Here is an 18,559-nt window from a genome sequence, read left to right as displayed (position 1 = left end):
GGGCTGTGGACAGTTCAGAAACCTGTCTACCAGTGCCATCATAGTTTCAAGTTGGGTTTCAAGCTATGTTTCAAACTTTATTTTACATTTAGTATTAATGCAAGAACAATAACGTATATATATATATATCAGCATGCCCACTTTCCAGGAAGAGAACGGCTATTAGCTCGGAATCCCTCATCGATACCATTATTTGGTAGACAGGTTTCTGACTGTCCATAGACTACCAAGTAGACGCACAGTGATTGGACGGAAATTCCCATTTTATAAAGAGTGTTTAAAACGTTGAAAATGGGTGACGCAGTCGGTAGCACTGTCGCCTCACAGCTAGAAGGCCCTGGGTTCGATTCCCGCCAGGGACGCTGTGGGCGCTGGGGGCTTGTTCTCTCCTCCGCGTCATCAGTGCCCATACCCTATGTGGGGTTGGCCAAAGGGCCTACTCTGTGTGGAGTTTGCATATTCTCCCCATGTCTCCTAGAGTAGGTACCCTCACAAAAACATGCAGTAATCCTGGTCTCTATACTGCCTCCCCCTTGTCAGCCGGGGCGCCTGATGGAGGGGAAAGGAACCGGTTGGAATAACGTGTTCCTTCCACGCGCTACGTCCTACCGGGGAAACTCTCCCCCTGTCGGGTGATAAGAAGGCTTGTTAGCTCCTCATGCATTGAAGGAGGCATGAGCTCGGCTCTGGGCTCTCCCTGGGCTGGCAGAGGGAGTGTAGCGCCCAGGATTTACTATAGACAATTGGCACTGGGTGAAAAAAAATGGGATTGCAAAATTGTGGGATAGCATTTTTAAAATGGGTGACGTTTAAGGACACAACCCGACTTTCAGAGCATTAGCAACAGCATTGGCAAACTCACAGAGGAGAGCTTTGATGCAAGCTGAGCTTAGAGACAAACCTCCATGACAGTGGCAACTGTCGGTCGCTTTGCCATGTTCTTGTCCCACTGGAAGACAGCCAGCGTTAGCGGAATGAGAGAGTGTCGCTAACCGAGCAGCCAAATGACTAATCTCTGAACCACACATCTGTGGGTTTGCTATTACCCTCTAGTGTGATCAATTAAGAAAACATTAGGTTTGGGGGGGAGAGGGGGTAGGAAGGGGAGGGGAGGGTGGCGAGGCTGTTATGTGCTAACATTTCAACATGGGCGCGTTAGAGAGAGCACGAGCAATTTGTTGACGAATGAACAAGATAACAGGTGATGTAATTGATGCTCCAGGTACTTATTCATCGAGTATACACGCTACGCTGTCCCCCCCCCCCCCTCACCCCTCTATATCGCCGTGTCATAATTAACCCCTTAAGACCGGGAACGCATCTACACTACAAATGTCTTCTAAATCCTAAGTTTTCTGAAAAAAAAAAAAAAAACGTACGTTGCTATATCTGTGGTTCTCAAACTGTTTCATGTCAAGGACCCCCAAAATGATATGTATTTAGCCGCGGACCCCCATCTGAAAAGAATGTTGTTCCAGGGACCCCCAGAAGCAAAGATTTGAGTCAAAAATGTTCACTTTAAAAATATATATATTCATAGATGTGCCCCAAAAAAAATCACGATTAAAAAAAAATAGCAGATCTACAAGCTCATAGCATGAGCTTGTATATCTGCTATTTTTGAATAGCCAAAGCGTTCCCGGATTGAAAGGGTTAACACCACGCTCTCAGCGCTTCGGAGCGCCTTTGATTAAATTATTATTGCATGCTCGCGGCCCTGCCTGGACATGCGCTCGCACATTAATTACCGGTGTAATTGCCACATTGGAATTCATAAGCCGTAACATGTATGTCCGAGATTAACACAGCGTGCAGCGCGGCGTAGCCGCGGGCCTTTAATAAATGAGTCCCAAGTTTTTTTCCGGCGCGCTCGTAGAAAGGCAAGGAGGATGCCAGCTATAATCCTCCCCAGGGTCCCAGTGCTGCCCGGGTTCTCGGCTCTCTAAGGCTTCCTCTTGGATCAATGTGAGCCTGTGATTGACATCCAACGACACACCCACCTCCTTTCTTTCACACGCACCGCACCGCACTAACTGCACCGCACTAACTGCTGACTGGACTGGATGTGAGAGCTGATACTGTAATGTGGAGCAATGAAGTTTTAGAGGGAGTAGTGATGAGAAAACATAGACCTTTGTCTGTCTGTCTCTCTCTCTCTCTCTCTCTCTCTCTCTCTCTCTCTCTCTCTCTCTCTCTCTCTCTCGATGTATATTTTTATGGTCCAAGAGCGGCTATACTTTGTTTCAGTTTGGTGATGTAGTCCAGGTTGCCTCAGTATTCGACCAAATGTCAGCACAGTCCTAGAGACAAAGACTTCAAGGGTTTATCAATTTAAAATGGAATATCCTGGAAATACCATGTTCTCATGTTTGAAACGATGCCACACTCTCTCTCTGTCTGTCTCTTTCTGTCTGTCTGTCTGTCTGTCTGTCTGTCTGTCTGTCTGTCTGTCTGTCTCTGTCTGTCTCTGTCTGTCTGTCTGTCTGTGTGTCTCTCTCTCTCTCTCTCTCTCTCTCTCTCTCTCTCTCTCTCTCTCTCTCTCTCTCTCTGTCTCTCTGTCTCTCTGTCTCTCTGTCTCTCTGTCTCTCTCTCTCTCTCTCTCTCTCTCTCTCTCTCTCACTCTCCTCTCTATCACTCTGTATCTCTCTCCTCCCTGTGTTTGCCCCCCCCCCCCCCCCCCCGACTTTGAGGTTGCCCTTAATAACGGATGGTTTAAAAACATAAAAGGTGGTCCCAACTCTGGTGAGTAAAAAAAAAAAGATCCTTCCCCACGGGTTGGCCTGTGGTTAGGTACAGTAATGAGCTGAGACAGGCTTTAATGCTGGCTCTCATGCTACGCAGCAGGACTACTCTGACCCATTTTGTCACTTTGAACTGGGGAGATTTTTTTTATTACCATTTTCCCAACATGGTGTTCCTGTTTTGAGTGTATAATTATATGCAAACATTTTTAAATTGTGTTAAAAAAAAAGAATCACATTTTAAACAAAATCTGGAAGTTCACAACATGTCGCATCCTGCCATGTTTTAAGCGTGTACAGTACATCTGCTATGTTCGCTATTTGTCGTACAACAACATTCACTGCCAGGGGTATTGACTAAACAGGCTGTAGCTTCTGCCAGCATTTTTAAGCATTCTGCCTAATCTTTCAAGGACCACAGAATATTTATCTCCAGTATGATCGATCCCCTGGATGGTTGCTAATCACGGAGGGTTTCACTGTGCTTCCGTGAAAAAAAAAAACATTTTGACCTCCCGCTTGTTATACCCAGTTGAAAATAGCATGTTTCGCCAATAATACATTGTAAAACACAGGAGCTCAGATACAGAATATTTCCCAAATACGTTAAACAGGAAGTGAATGGAGCAGTACATCTTTGGATCGCGTTATCTCCTGGTTCTGTGTGAAAAATAAATAAAAAAAACGGGTGAACGGGTGGATTTTAAATGACAGAGATCTCCGTCAATGGCAGTGAATGTGTTAAACAGGGCTAAATGGTTAAAACCATTTGCAGATATAAATATATTACATTATAACACATACATTAACCACTTCCCTATTTTATACCTAGGCTATTTGAAAATAGCAGATCTACAAGCTCACAACGTGTCGCATCGCGACGCGTTGTGAGCTTGTAGATCGGCTATTTTCAAACAGTTTAGTACTTTTACTTTTGGTACTTGAAGTACATTTTGATACCAATACGTTTGTACTTTCACTCAAGTAAATGTTGAATTCCTGACTTTGACTTGTGACAGAGTACTTCTACATTGCAGTATTGATACTTTTACCTAAGTAAAACATTTGAGTACCTTTTCCACCACTGGTTAAAACACTAGTACCCTACAGAGAGAGTAAAATATTGCAGCAGCCATGATAGATAACCAAACCAAGGTGTGTAAAACAAAGGACGGATGGAAAAAAAGAAACCTTTTATTTCCTCTCTCAGGTTGTGTGTTATTGGCTGAGAGGGGGGATTTCTCTGGCATAGAGAACCTTCCCTATCGGCATCTGTCAAACACTGTCAGCCTCCATGGCAAAGAAAAACCTCGCCGAGCGCTTTGCTAATCCCAAAGAAATACAGGGTGCATTAGCGGCCGTCCAATTAGTGACTTAACTAACACCGTATTATACGAAGGCACCATCGATAACGCCCTCTAGCTCCTGCACAAACAATGGGGGGGTGTAATCACGGCCCGATCTCATTTCACAACCCCACTAACCCCCATAAGAGTTAATTGATCCCCCACCACCACCACCACCTGATTCGCACACACGCACACACGCACGCACACACGCACACGCACACGCACTTTTGTATTACTATAATTGTGAGGACATCATTTTAGGAAGCAGATTTTAGTCCAAAGCCTAAAGCCGAAAAATAGCCGATCTACAAGCTCACAACGTGTCGCGCTGCGACACATTGTGAGCTTGTAGATCTGCTATTTTCCAGTGTTTGACATCGCCGCGCAACTAAGTATAAGATGGGGGGGGGAAATCTAACCCCAACCGCCTAAACCTAACCTCTAAAAGTCTAATCCTAAAATTAACCCCAACCTGAATCTTTTTCTAATTGACATATATCTCTAAAAAAAAAATGTTTTCAACCATAAAATATCAATTTCTCTTGTGAGGACCATACACTACTACACTTGTGGGGACGTTTGGTCCTCACAAGTACAGTAATACACACACACACACACACACACACACACACACACACACACACACACACACACACACACACACACACACACACACACACACACACACACACACACACACACACACACACACACACACACACACAGCAGCCGGCAACGATTTCCAACCCCCTTCCAAACAACGCAACATTATACATCCATCTCAGGTTTTTACTGCGGCGGAATGAACGCCGCCGCCGGGCTCACACGCCCGTTATACTGTCCATAGTTTAATTGAACAAACAATCAATCACAGATAGGTGTCGTGCGTGCCGGGGGCGGCCTAGTCCGATCGGCATCCATCACTGTAAAAGTCTTACATTCTGTACTACGGGCACGGTTCGAAAATAGCTAATCTACAAGCGGCGCCTCGTGAGCTTGTAGATTAGCTATTTTGGGGCTGGAGGTGTGGCATACAGCATGGATTAATACACAGAGGTCAATTCTTTCAAATAACGCTGTGGTCAAGGTCAGGAGAGTTTGGGGAAAAAAAGGCAATTCTCTTGAATGCTGCCTTTGGGTTACGGCCATGGAAACTGGAGAGCATTTGCATTTCCTTCACCATATGTGACTGTTTTTTGTCTGGGAGACAGTCATCTCGCTGGATCCCATTCTTCAGGAAAGCAGGAACAATGTTTTGCAAATAACTTTTTAAAATCCAAAATGGGTTAATAGCCCAGTTAGACTCTTCACATACTAGAGTATGTCTGACATAAATGTCAGCGCTTAAATTGACAAATTGACATAAATATGAAATAAATGCATACACATGTAGCTAAGATACTGTATAAGGTTAGAGATATTAAACGCTAATTCAAGTGGTGTTTTCTCTGCTTGAGAGTCTTAACTTGACTTCAGTTCTATAAGCTGTAGTTTCAAACTAATCACTCAATCTTATTAACCAATATATCATTATTTTTTGCTATAGGCTCTATGCACAGCAGCCATATTGGAAAGAAATTGGGGCCCTTCCCTACTTCCTTAACAGGTGTTACCAATGATACTAATTAAGGCTCTGTTCCATTTAGTGTAGCACAATGGTTCTCAGTTGTGCTAGTGCTAGTTACTTCTCTCTGAGAGTGTAGGCTACAAATGTATAAGGGTCCATTTGGTTCCATTTGTACACTCTCAGAGTTAGCCATCCGTAAGGGGCCATTTGGAACCCCCTCAAGGAACCATGAGGTCCTGGACCACACTTTGAGACCCACTGGTGTAACAGGGTGTTTCCAGTGAGCCAACATGCAACAATATCAGCACCCTGACTCTGTTTGACCAGAATAGAACAGAGCCTTCATTAGTATCATTGGTAACACCTGTGAAGGAGTGAGGAAGTAAGTAAGGAAAAGGCCCAATTTCTCTCCAATATGGCGGCTGTGTATAGAGCCTATTCCCTGCTTTCATATGATGTGAAAGAAATGTTATTAAAAAATGCTAGTTTTGGTCTAAAATAAATGCTGCATTCATGGTCTGGAGAGACGAGCACTTTTTACAGACGGGCGAGAGGGCAGAAGGGCTCTAGCCCCCCTTTGTGCATATGCCTGGGGGGGAGCATAAATTAAGCATGAAAACCACTTCTACAGTAACAGCTATTACTACACTGTCTACATGTTTACCTCGCCTCGCAAAAAAACACCAGTGTAATCTCTATGTAAATGCATGGCGTCTGCACCGGTAACCATGAAAAATGAGCATAATATAAAGGCTTTTAAAAAAAGCTTGCAGATTAATAATGAGTTGTATATTTACCGCACATGGAATGGCGGAGGGAATTAAGGCAGTGGTTTAAAGTAACTAAGTACATTTACTTAAGTAATGTACTTAAGTACATGTTTGAGATACTTTTACTTTACTGGAGTATTTCCAATTTTCTGTACTTTAACTTCTACTTAACTCCACTACATCTCAGAGGCAAATATTGTACTTTTACTCCACTACAATTATTTAAAAACTTAAATACTTTGTAGATTTTGGTTGTTATCACAAAACACACGTTACCCTTCAGCCCTATATACAGTACATTTCGCCATTTGAAAATAGCAGATCTACAAGCTCACAATGCGTCGCATTGCGATGCATTGTGAGCTTGTAGATCTGCTATTTTCAAAAGATTTGTATGCAATTGAAAACTTGTGAAATGGGTGATTCTGCATAATGAGTACTTTTACTTTTGTACTTTTACTATTTTGAAACCAATATGTTTGTACTGTTACTCAAGTACATTTTGAATTCTGAACTTTTACTTGTAATTCTACATTGCAGTATTGATACTTTTACTTTCTTTTTTTTCTTTTTTTTTTTTTTTCATATGGACACCACAGTGAGTAGTCATGTGACTACAAAGATAACACAAAATACAACATTGGGACAAAGCAGGGCAAAACAAAACAGAAATGACTAAAACAAATAAGGCACCAAATTAACACAAAATGGACATCCTTAACAGGGAAAAGAGAAACTAAAACAAGAAAAAACAAACAAAAACTGGAGAAAACAAAAAAACAAAAGAAAAAAAAGCAAAAACAAGGTACGGAGGCACATAAGAACTAACCCATGTTCAAGTTCATATTCTTTACCACTCTTTTCCTCCAACTAAAAACATCAGAGCAAAACAATCATTAATTAAGTCAGTCCTTCATCAAGTGCCTGATAATAAACCAGTACCGTGTTAGAAAAGTGCTCCCCCCATTTGGTTGTTGACTCTTCCTTATATATATCCAATAGTATTCTATATGCTTTTAGTTAGGCTGAGGTGCTAAGTCCTCATAGCTTGCATTATGGTCACCCTCCCGTCCACACTCACACTTTCCATGTAGCGCTTCTGTCGTGTCATATCGGGTCCTGTGCTTATGAAATATGAAATTATTATGATATTAGTACATTGTAAGCACAAAACCGGTAGAGTGTCTCATAAACAGGTGAAGACCATAAAGGTCACTAGTCACTATCTGGAGAGGTTCTAGCAGTAGCTAAAAGCTGCTGAATTGGCCAAGGTGACACCTTCAGCTGTTTGGTCCTGCGACTTGGGTGTGAGTCTAAACGTGGAATCAGGCCGAGCTAAGCGCAGTCTAAACTAGGCATTAGTGCCAATAGACTGACAACTGCTCTCCACTTGGGTGGAACAAACTTAAATGCTTACTAATCTTCTCTAAATTCACAGATAAATATAGGACTAAGTTTTAGTAAAATAGGGCCGAGGGAAAAACCCTTTATAGTGGGATAACATGATCATTCTGTCTCTTAAATCCGAGATTAATGATGCGTTTCTTTTAAGTCATTTTAATCATCTAAATCATTTATACCACGTCAGACATGTTACTGTTTAGGCTTATTTCAAAACTAATAGAATGTTGTATAATAATGTCATAATGTGAGTGTATGGAAAAGTACAGTTCTATAGATAAGGTTTAAGGGAATAATGTGTACAAATCAAGGCAGATTCTAAATTCATTGTGCTGACTAAGAAGGGGCGGGCCCAAGCATTTGTGATTGACAGTCACAGACTGAAGTTAGTCTATTTATGTTAACTGTTTTAGTATATAATGACTTGTAATAGAAGCAAACGGGACTCTGTGTTTTGGCTATACACAGTTGTCACGTTCAGCAGAATAAGCAGATTCTATGAGCCCAAAATGCGGGTTACCCGGCTGGTTAGATGTTACAAGAAGTAGTGGAGGAGAGGAGAGACATCGCGGACCCAGAGTTTCCCAATCAGCATTTAATTCAGAGCAACAGCACCATAGCAGAGAGCCAGGGAGCATAAGCTCCCCGCCTGCAGCCTGACGGCTCACCAGTACTAGTAGCAATGAGTAACATTTTAGGTCATCTTTTAAACTGTCCATTCGCATTTGAATACAGACAAACAGGTGGGATGGGGGAGAATCCCCCACCGGCTGTTGACCAATAGTTCTTTGATCATTTTAGACTTCGTGTCTCCAAGATAACAAAAGGCAATGTAAATTAGACTTCACAGCTATCTGAGGCCCTTCATTACCTATGCGAACACCAGTCTGTGTCACTCATGATTCCGCTTACTTAGCTAGGTTACATTTATATCAGATGTTTTACTTGCATACCGTTCATAAAATATAGCAAATAAGGGCTAATATACGACACATCCCCCCACGAAAGACTTATAACGTCTTTCGCAAAAAGTATATTGAATAAAACAGTATGAAAGAAAAACATCAAAAATAACATTCTCACTTACGACCCCCCAAGACCATGGCTGGAACTCAAGCAGAGCAAAAAGACATTCAGTAAGATTCAACTTCAAACAACAAATCAGACAGAACAACTTAGATACAGGCATCATAGTTACACAATAAAGTCATACAGTGATTTACATTCAATTTCAAAATAAAATAGACAAACTGTTTCACAAATCAAGAAAGAATGTCAGTATTTAGTAACGGATCGACTTACGTCTGATGCGTGCGTCATGGGTCACATGACTTTCGACTGACACAGAAGGCAAAGACAGGAACTATTTAAAAATAAAACAAGCTTGAAATACAAAAACAACTCAAAAATCTTATTCAGAGAAAATACATAGGATGCTCTATTTTCGCATCAAAATATACTTCCCCTTCCAAATCAGTGCATAGGTCTCTCTGTTAAGGTCACTAGTCACTATCTGGAGAGGTTCTAGCAGTAGCTAAAAGCTGCTGAATTGGCCAAGGTGACACCTTCAGCTGTTCGGTCCTGCGACTTGGGTGTGAGTCTAAACGTGGAATCAGGCCATAGTGGCCAATAGTGCCAATAGACTGACAACTGCTCTCCACTTGGGTGGAACAAACTTAAATGCTTACTAATCTTCTCTAAATTCACAGATAAATATAGGACTAAGTTTTAGTAAAATAGGGCCGAGGGAAAAACCCTTTATAGTGGGATAACATGATCATTCTGTCTCTTAAATCCGAGATTAATGATGCGTTTCTTTTAAGTCATTTTAATCATCTAAATCATTTATACCACGTCAGACATGTTACTGTTTAGGCTTATTTCAAAACTAATAGAATGTTGTATAATAATGTCATAATGTGAGTGTATGGAAAAGTACAGTTCTATAGATAAGGTTTAAGGGAATAATGTGTACAAATCAAGGCAGATTCTAAATTCATTGTGCTGACTAAGAAGGGGCGGGCCCAAGCATTTGTGATTGACAGTCACAGACTGAAGTTAGTCTATTTATGTTAACTGTTTTAGTATATAATGACTTGTAATAGAAGCAAACGGGACTCTGTGTTTTGGCTATACACAGTTGTCACGTTCAGCAGAATAAGCAGATTCTATGAACAAAGATGCACCATATGACGATTGGACTTGGATGTATGGTTTGCTAAAGGACTCTGACAAATAAAGTGATTTGTTTGAGAATGGAAACTCGGTCTCTGAGCGTTGGCTTATTTCCCCGTCATTTGGATATTGACTCGTATTCTACCGGTCCCCTTATGGTCCAGAGACGACACTTCCATTTAGCCCACAGAGTACTACTCTTACTAAGATTTCCTCTGATTTTATAGGTTAACTGCTCCATTACTTTTATTTGTTCCGTTAGTTCCCTCCATTTCTGTACACTAGGGCTTAGTTTCTGAAGCCAGTTTTTGGTTATAAGTTTGAGGGCCGTTAATCTTAATATTTTAATAAGGTACTTGTCTTCAGTTCTGTCTATCTCCTTTGGTATTTTACCCAACAGGATATATTCATGACTAATATTTACCTTAATTTTCAGAACTCGTGTTATTTCCGTACCAATATTGTCCCAGTACTTTTTCAAGACAGGACAAAACCAGAAGATATGACTGTAGTTGGCATGGTTTTCTCCACAGTATCTCCAACATTATGGTGTTGCTGGTATTTTAAATTTTGCTAATTGGACTGGTGTAAGAAAATATCTCATTTGGCATTTCCATGCGTATTCTCGCCAGAACTGAGATGCTGTTGTCTTGTGTAAGGATATGCTTATATTTCCCCATTCAATGTCAGACAAGGTTAAATCTAGTTTTTCTTGACATCTTATTTTTTCTTTCAATTCTTCTGGTTTGTTCTGCCTTTCCAAGATGTTATATAAAGCCGAGATTTGGTGCTTGACACTCGCACACTTATAATTGTTAACCAGGAACTGTGTCATGAGATGAAAATCTGAAATACTTTTCTTCTGTCTGGTGCTTTTCTCGATATAGCTTCTAACTTGCAAATATCCCCAAAAAAATGAGAGTGAGGTAGATCGTAGTCTCTTTTAAGTGATTCGAATCTTATAATTCCTTTATTATCTATAAATTGCCCAAAAAATCCTCAATCCCTTTTGATTCCAAGTCTTGAAAGTACTGTCGTCTTTATTTGGAGCGAAGTCAGGATCTTCCTTTATTTCTCTTAGTAGCAGCATTTCATTATGAATCTTAATGTCATTCCTGACTCTGTCCCAGGAATGACAAACTGTAAGTGTATTTCTAAGCCATATGTTTTCTATATTTTGTTTTGGGATTTTTGTAAGGAAAGGGAGGAGCTTCTCCATATCTTTACATTCAGCTAATTCTATAGACCTCCATTTTACCTGTATCTCCTCATTTAGCCATGTTTGTATTGTCTGTATTTGAGCTGCATAGTAATAGTTCTGCAAGCTAGGGAGAGCCAGCCCCCCCTTCCTTTTTGCCAATTTTAGTGTTTTCATGATTGATACTTTTACTTAAGTAAAAAAAAATGGGTACTTTTTACACCACTGAAGGAGGGAAGGAGGCAGTCTCTGTCTTTGTGTCAGCGGAGCAGTTAGAACTCGGCCTCCACACATCTGCACTGTATTATTATTGCCGCCATTAATGAACACGCTTTCATGGCGGTCGTCTCACAGGAGACAAAGCGATGATACCTGCTCATCATCGCCGGGCGCTATGCAAATGGCCATCCAGTAAAGCAATGCATATTAATCATGTTTTGCCCTGTGAAGTCAACTCATAACACGTTACACTGCACCATCGCTCTGCCAGGGTCAGCCTCCCATTGTTGCCTCACAATGAAGGAGACGTCTGACTCGAGATAAATGGCTCCATAATTCTCTCATTTACACTTCAGTTGTGCGCCGGAAATAGCCCGATCTACAATTGTGAGCTTGTAGATCGGGCTATTGCCGGCGCATGGCACTGTTGCACTAGCCTGGTAAACCCTCCCTCCGGAAATCTCATTTGTATTTGATTTCAGTAGTGAGTCTGGCATGAGTGCCTGTTGGGCTTTTTGGCTGTGGGCTGGAGTTGGGCGGGAGTAATACCGTTGACTGGAAAACCCCTTCAGCCAATCAGCAGTTTGTTACACCACCACCAGAGCAAGCGACGCAAGGGGACTTTTGAAGGGGCTATGCCGAAACTAGGTTGCTTTATTCGGATACATGCGTGTCACACTGCCCGCCCCTGCCGGTTCTCCGAATTTGTATTTTTAAATAGGCTCTGTCATGATTAATTGACCACATAAAGTTAAACAACTAAATTCTATCCGAACGATATCTTAAAAGTAAATTCCGTGCCACAAAAAAGAAGAGAGCGTTTTGAAGTTTTTTAAGCGGAGCGGACAAAATGTCATTGGCGGACGCTCCATTTCGGTCGGCTGCACTCGGTTCCATTCGGATTTACTCGGGTTCCACCTGATTGGCCAACTTTCCGCTGTCAATCACAGAACAATGAGCGAGGACGCAGATAGGCGTGTCTACTTGGTGGACGACGCAGAAACGCCCAGATAAGCTCTCAGGCCAGACCCAATTCCTGAAATCAAATGCAAATGAGATTTCCGCAAGGGGGGTGGGGGGGGGGGGGTGGGGTTTACCAGGCTACTGTTGCACGGCTTAAGTATAAATCACCCGTAGGCATCACAGGAAATCACTGCCGGTATGATGATGATGTGTTGAGAATATGGTAATGTTATTGCTGAGTGTGGGTATCTCTGCCTTTTTATGTCTGTAAGTAGTAATGAATAGATTTTCGGATGCACATACAAGTAGCTGTTCTATGTGTGTAGGATGTTGAGCACGCCAACCTCTCCCCCCCCCCTTCCATTATGGAGATTGAAGAGCGATTGAGCGATGGGAATGATTTATTCCTCTACAATATGATAACACGTTCGGGAAAAATAAAAAAATATATGTGTTTTCCCCCTAGGGGCCACCACCTCCTTTTTTTTGTGTAGAAAAACAGAAATTTGGTTTGGCTCCTCCCCTTTCGTAGTCCACTTCCTCCTAGGTGCTTCGGTATGTTTACTCCTACTAACACTACCTGTTTTAAGGCAGTGAATCTGTCTTTCCTCTAGTCTATCTATACTCATAGGATGAGGCTGGATGCTTCTCGTGGCTAAAGTTCACTTTAGATGGCACGCCTCCGTTTTTTTGCCGGAGCCTTTTATGTCTTGGGTTTGAGAATGGCACTTCCGCATTCCTAGAGTGCGGAAGGGCTCCGGGACGGCACCAGATGACTGGAAGGGTACGGTACCCCCTTCCAGTCAAACGTTTGACGTTTGCTCACGTTTGTCCCAAGAAGTCACGATAGGCCGTTTGGGGAGTGATTGACTCCCTGTAACTCAATAGCATTGCAGCATTGTGTTAGCCTGGCTCCAGCCCCTGATTCGCTAGCCTCGCATTCAGGGTCTGGTGACGCTACAAGGTGGGTTTTTCTCGTTTGAAAAATCTAACCGGCGGCCCGGCCCAATCGGGTTTGGGATAATCCAGTATGAACCAATCGCCAAAGAGCCCCACTTTGGCCACGCCCCCCATATCCGAAAACTGCTGCACTCAGAGGGCTTTCAGACTGAATAATGGAGTGAAACGGAATGACAATTCAGGCTGAGTGTCAGGCTAGCAATGTGTCTGACTAAATGTAACGTCCACTCTGTTGCCATCTGTAACGTTACCCGCGGTCTGTGCAGCGCTGATGATGTCATCACCCATCATAACTATAGGCCAACCTCACTACTCTTGTTCTTGTTCTGCCCAAGGGCAGGATGACTGTAAAGGGTGCGTCTGTGTACTTTATTCATACTCTTTATCGTGATGTCATTCTTCTGTACCTATTATTGTACTTCTATGCCCTGCATCTGTAACTTTTACTTGTCTCTGGCGCATCAATCTATTGACGATGCGGCGAGCCAACACATTGTTGTGAATTTATAAATCATTCATTTCATCGGGGCTTAGGGGGGAAAAAGGCCAAAACAAACAGAACATATCTGTCTCTTCTAAGTTTAGAAGAACATTTTTAACTCCAGTAGGAATGTGTTACACAGTGAATAGCCTCATGAATATGTTGGATCAATGGTGAATGTTTAACTATGTATAACTATATCTTGGTCACTCAGATTTGTACATACACTGTCCATAGTTTAATTGAACAAACAATCAATCACATATAGCCGTCGTGGCCTAGTCCGATCGGCATCCATCACTGTAAAAGTCTGATTTCCGCGGCATTGTGTACTACGGGCACAGGTCGAAAATACCTAATCTACAAGCTCACGACGCGCCGCAGACGCGGCGCCTTGTGAAATTGTAGATTAGCTATTTCCGGGCCCGTGACACGGTAGCGCGACGGAGCAGAGACGTTGCAGGGAATATTAGAGGAGTAGAATTTTCTAAAAGGGCATAACGACTAAGTTATAATCAGGAAAAACTTTAAAGACCCCTGGCCTAAATCGGTAACAGTACCTCTTCTTCCTCCTAGCCAGTGGTGTAAAGTAACTAAGTACATTTACTAGCCAGTGGTGTAAAGTAACAAGAAGGCATATCAAACTGTTAAAGAGCTAACCAGAGCAAAACAGACCAGAGTCTCTGCAATCCAGAGCAAGACCGGTGAATGCCTAGCGGAAGAACAGATGATCCTAGAGAGGTGGACAGAATACTGCTCTGAGCTCTACAACCACACGGCAAGTGGGGATCCAACAGTCCTGACATGTCCGCAATCCACGGAGGAGGAAGATAAGCTCCCCATCCTCCGTGAAGAAGTTGTGACAGCAGTCCGAGCACTGAAAAAAGGAAAATATATAGAGTCAGCCAATAGAGTCAGCCAATCACAGTGCAGCTAGTGGTCATCACAGTGATGGAAGCTCACTTAAAGAAAAGTATAGATTTGCATTGAATGTGTAGGGGTTAGGGGTGTGCAATGGGTGGCTAATCACAGTGCAGGGTTAGGGGGATACAATGGGTGGCCAATCACAGTGCAGCAAATGTCAATGTCCCAACCTCACATATAGGGGCGGTTACACCGCCCAAAAAAAAAAAAAAAAGTGAAAATGAATGTCATAGAACCTTTAAAAACTATTTTATTAGGAGCAACAAAAAAAAATAAAAACGTTAAAAGGCTAAAAACAATAAGCTAAGACTAAGAGGAAGAAAGGGAGATTTGATTTGGGTTAGGCAGGGAAAGCAAGTCTAAAAAGGTGGGTTTTGAGGGAGGCTTTGAACACGGCAAGAGTGGGGGCAGCTTTGATGTGAGGTGGGAGTGGGTTCCACAGGGGTGGGGGCTGCAACTGAAAAAGCCCTGTCACCCCAGGTGCGTTTGTTTGCTTTTATGGGGAAGTCCAGGAGGTTTGCGTCGCCAGACCTGAGGGAGCGGGAGGGGGCGTGGCGTTTGAGGAGGTCAGAGAGGTAGCGGGGAGCCTGGTTATTGAGGGCCTTGTAGGTGGTGATGAGTATTTTGAAGTCTATTTTGTGTTTTACTGGAAGCCAGTGAAGGAAAGTGTCCCTGAAGTGTCCTTGAGCAAGACGCTGAATCCCTAACTGCTCCTGATGAGCAGGTTTGTGCCTTGCATGGTTTCCTCCTCCATCGGTGTGTGTGTGTGTGTGTGTGTGTGTGTGTGTGTGTGTGTGTGTGTGTGTGTGTGTGTGTGTGTGTGTGTGTGTGTGTGTGTGTGTGTGTGTGTGTGTGTGTGTGTGTGTGTGTGTGTGTGTGTGTGTGTGTGTGTGTGTGTGTGTGTGTGTGTGTGTGTGAGTGAGTGAATGGGTGAATGTAATGCACAATCTATGTAAAGTGCTTTGGATAAAAGCGCTATATAAATGCACCATTTACCATTTCACAAGAGCCACTACTGCTATATATGTGTGGAGGTATTATTAAGAAGCTAGGTCTTGTAGCAGTCCAGTGTCCCCCCCGACAGCCCGAAGGACCCACAGGGGTCTGTCTTAATGGACGGTAAAGATCACACACTGGGACCAGTGTCACTCTTCTCGGTCCCCCCTTTGAAGCCCATCTCCATGGTAACGGCCACCAGAGCTGCTGGTACTAGGGCCCTATAGGGGAGAGACAGACAGACAAAGAAAGGAACATTGTGATATTATTGAACATTGTCATATTCCCCCAGAGCGAGGGGTGTGTGTGTGTGTGTGTGTGTGTGTGTGTGTGTGTGTGTGTGTGTGTGTGTGTGTGTGTGTGTGTGTGTGTGTGTGTGTGTGTGTGTGTGTGTGTGTGTGTGTGTGTGTGTGTGTGTGTGTGTGTGTGTGTGTGTGTGTGTGTGTGTGTGTGGGTGGGTGGGTGTGGGGGCTTCATAAAGCCAGGTTAAAGTGCACATTGACCTGCAAACCTCCAGGGCGTCGGACAGAGTGAGTCGTCTCTGTCGGGTGGAAACCTTGTATGTCCAAGAAGCGTTACTTTTTTTTCAGGAACTGGAATCGACAGATTTTCAGAAATAGTGAAAATACCAGAGCTCACAGCACGTCGCTTCACTGCTTTTTGCTGGACACTCTCCTAAGACGAAGTAGGGCATTAAGTGATGAAAGAAACATTAAAGTTGTAATATGGAGATATTAGGTTTCTTCCACGACAGTATGGGCTAAGAGCTGAACTTCAAGTGTTGTACACGGCTGACCTCTGTGGCCTCTGTGTTGGAGCACTGGAACAAGTACTCTGATTTTTGTTTTTGTTGTAAAAGTAGTAATACCACAATGTTACAAGTAAAAAGGCCTGTGTTCAAAATTTGACTTAAAAAAAGTGCAAAAGTATTGGCACCAAAATATACTTACTTTACCAAAGTAAAAGTACTTGAATTTTTCCAAATTTGTGAGAAAAAAAAAGTGTTCCTTGATCTACAAGCTCTGAGCTATTTTCGAATAGCTGAAGTATAAAATAGGACTTGAGTGGTTAATGTATCTTTTGTAATAATAACCTGAAATGTTAACTACTAAAGCTGTCAAAGAAATTGTACTGGAGTAAAAAGTACAATACTTGTGTGATATTTCTGAGATGTAGTGGAATAGAAGAAAAACATTGATACTTCTAGTTGTTTTTTTAATCATTTTTAATGATCAAAAAATGTTGACACGCAAGTAAAGTAAAAGTAGCCTACCTCAAAATTGTACTTAAGTACAGTGAATGTACTTGGTTGATTTACACCACTGAGTACAGTAAATGTACTTGGATTACTAGCTCTGCCTGTGTGTAGCAGCAGTGAGGTGACACTGCGTCCTTTCAGGTCATTCTGCAAACTAATGTGAAGGATTGTGAGGATGTCAGATGAGCTATGGTTGTGGAACGGGAACATTAGCATGCATATTTAGTTCTGAAACCACGGACAGGTCATCGTGACTTTAGACTGTACCACTTTTAGATTTATTTTCGTTCGTTTTAGTTGGAGTTTTGTCCCTTCAGCCATTGCTGCACTGTAAACAAACTGCCTCTCTGATATGATGGTTCTTTGTATACTGGGGACTTCATGTAATGTCTTGGTGTTGTGGTGTTTATGTGCTTTGTTGTTTTGTGCTATTGTTACGTGTTGTTCTGTTGGAGCAGACTGTGAAGATTAATATCCCTGAGGGGACAATAAACAGTGGTTGAAAGTAACTAAGTACATCTACTTAAGTACTGTACTTAACACATTCCCTGCCATTGACGGAGATCTCCGTCATTTAAAATCCCTTTTTTTTTTGCAGTGAATGTGTGAAAGTACAATTTTGAGGTATTTGTTCTTTAATTGAGCATTTCCAATTTCGAAATACTTGTACTTCTACTCCACTATACATCTTGGATCCAAATACTGTACTTTTACTCCACAACAATTACTTGAAAACTTTAGTTACTACTTACTTATAGATTTTGATTATTATTACAAAACGACATACATTAACAACGTCAGCCTTATATACATTTCGTCCATTTGAAAATAGCAATGAACTTGTATATCTACTATGTTGAAGAATAGCCCAAGAAATCTACAAAATTACACAGATGTGTCCCCGGATTGAATGGTTTTATAAAGGGCTCTCAGCCTTGTTTTTTCCAGCCTCCCTCCTGACTGGGTTAGTCCAGTTCAGTTCAGTTTGCAAACGCTACACGCACAGCCTCCAACTTGAATGAACATAACACAGTTTACTGCGCTTCACAGATTGAATCATGTTGTTGCTGTTTTGCTGCGGACAAACATTGACACTGTGTGACTACCGCGCGTTTTATTGCTTTGTGGCTGGCGGGACGCGGGCCCTTCTAAAATAATTTCATTTGGGGGGTTGAAGTCAAACATTCATCTGTGAGAGCAAAAACACAGCTCCGGGACTGTGGGATATATACACTACTTATCCAGAGGCAGCGCATTTTTTTTTTCTCCCCTATTTCTAACCCATTCAATCCGGGATGCGTCTGTGTCATTTTTTTTTTTGGCTATTCAAAAATTCAAAAATAGCAGATATACAAGCTCATAGCGCGGCACCGAGTGCCGCGCTATGAGCTTGTAGATCTGCTATTTTAGAAAAATCGTGAACATGTGTGCAAATCTTTTGTATATAATATACATTTTTAACTCAAATCTTTGCTTCTGGAGGTCCCCTGGAACCAAATATTTTGAGATGGGGAGGGGGGGACATGAGAAAAGTTTTGAGAATCACTATAGCAACAT

At 42.3% G+C, this 18,559-nt stretch overlaps 1 protein-coding gene across 1 annotated transcript in view; it reads left to right on the top strand.

Moving 5' to 3' along the window:
* grm8b (glutamate receptor, metabotropic 8b) overlaps positions 1-18,559 on the top strand; it is a gene marked incomplete at both ends in the record, with an annotated part of 492,451 nt that overhangs the window by 129,206 nt on the left and 344,686 nt on the right. The window lies entirely within an intron of this gene.

Source organism: Gymnoscopelus microlampas, assembly GCF_963454915.1.
Source record: "Gymnoscopelus microlampas genome assembly, chromosome: 6".
In the NCBI taxonomy this organism is placed as follows: domain Eukaryota; kingdom Metazoa; phylum Chordata; class Actinopteri; order Myctophiformes; family Myctophidae; genus Gymnoscopelus; species Gymnoscopelus microlampas.
Note: the sequence above shows the minus strand (reverse complement) of the source record. Positions and strands in the feature narration are given on the sequence as shown.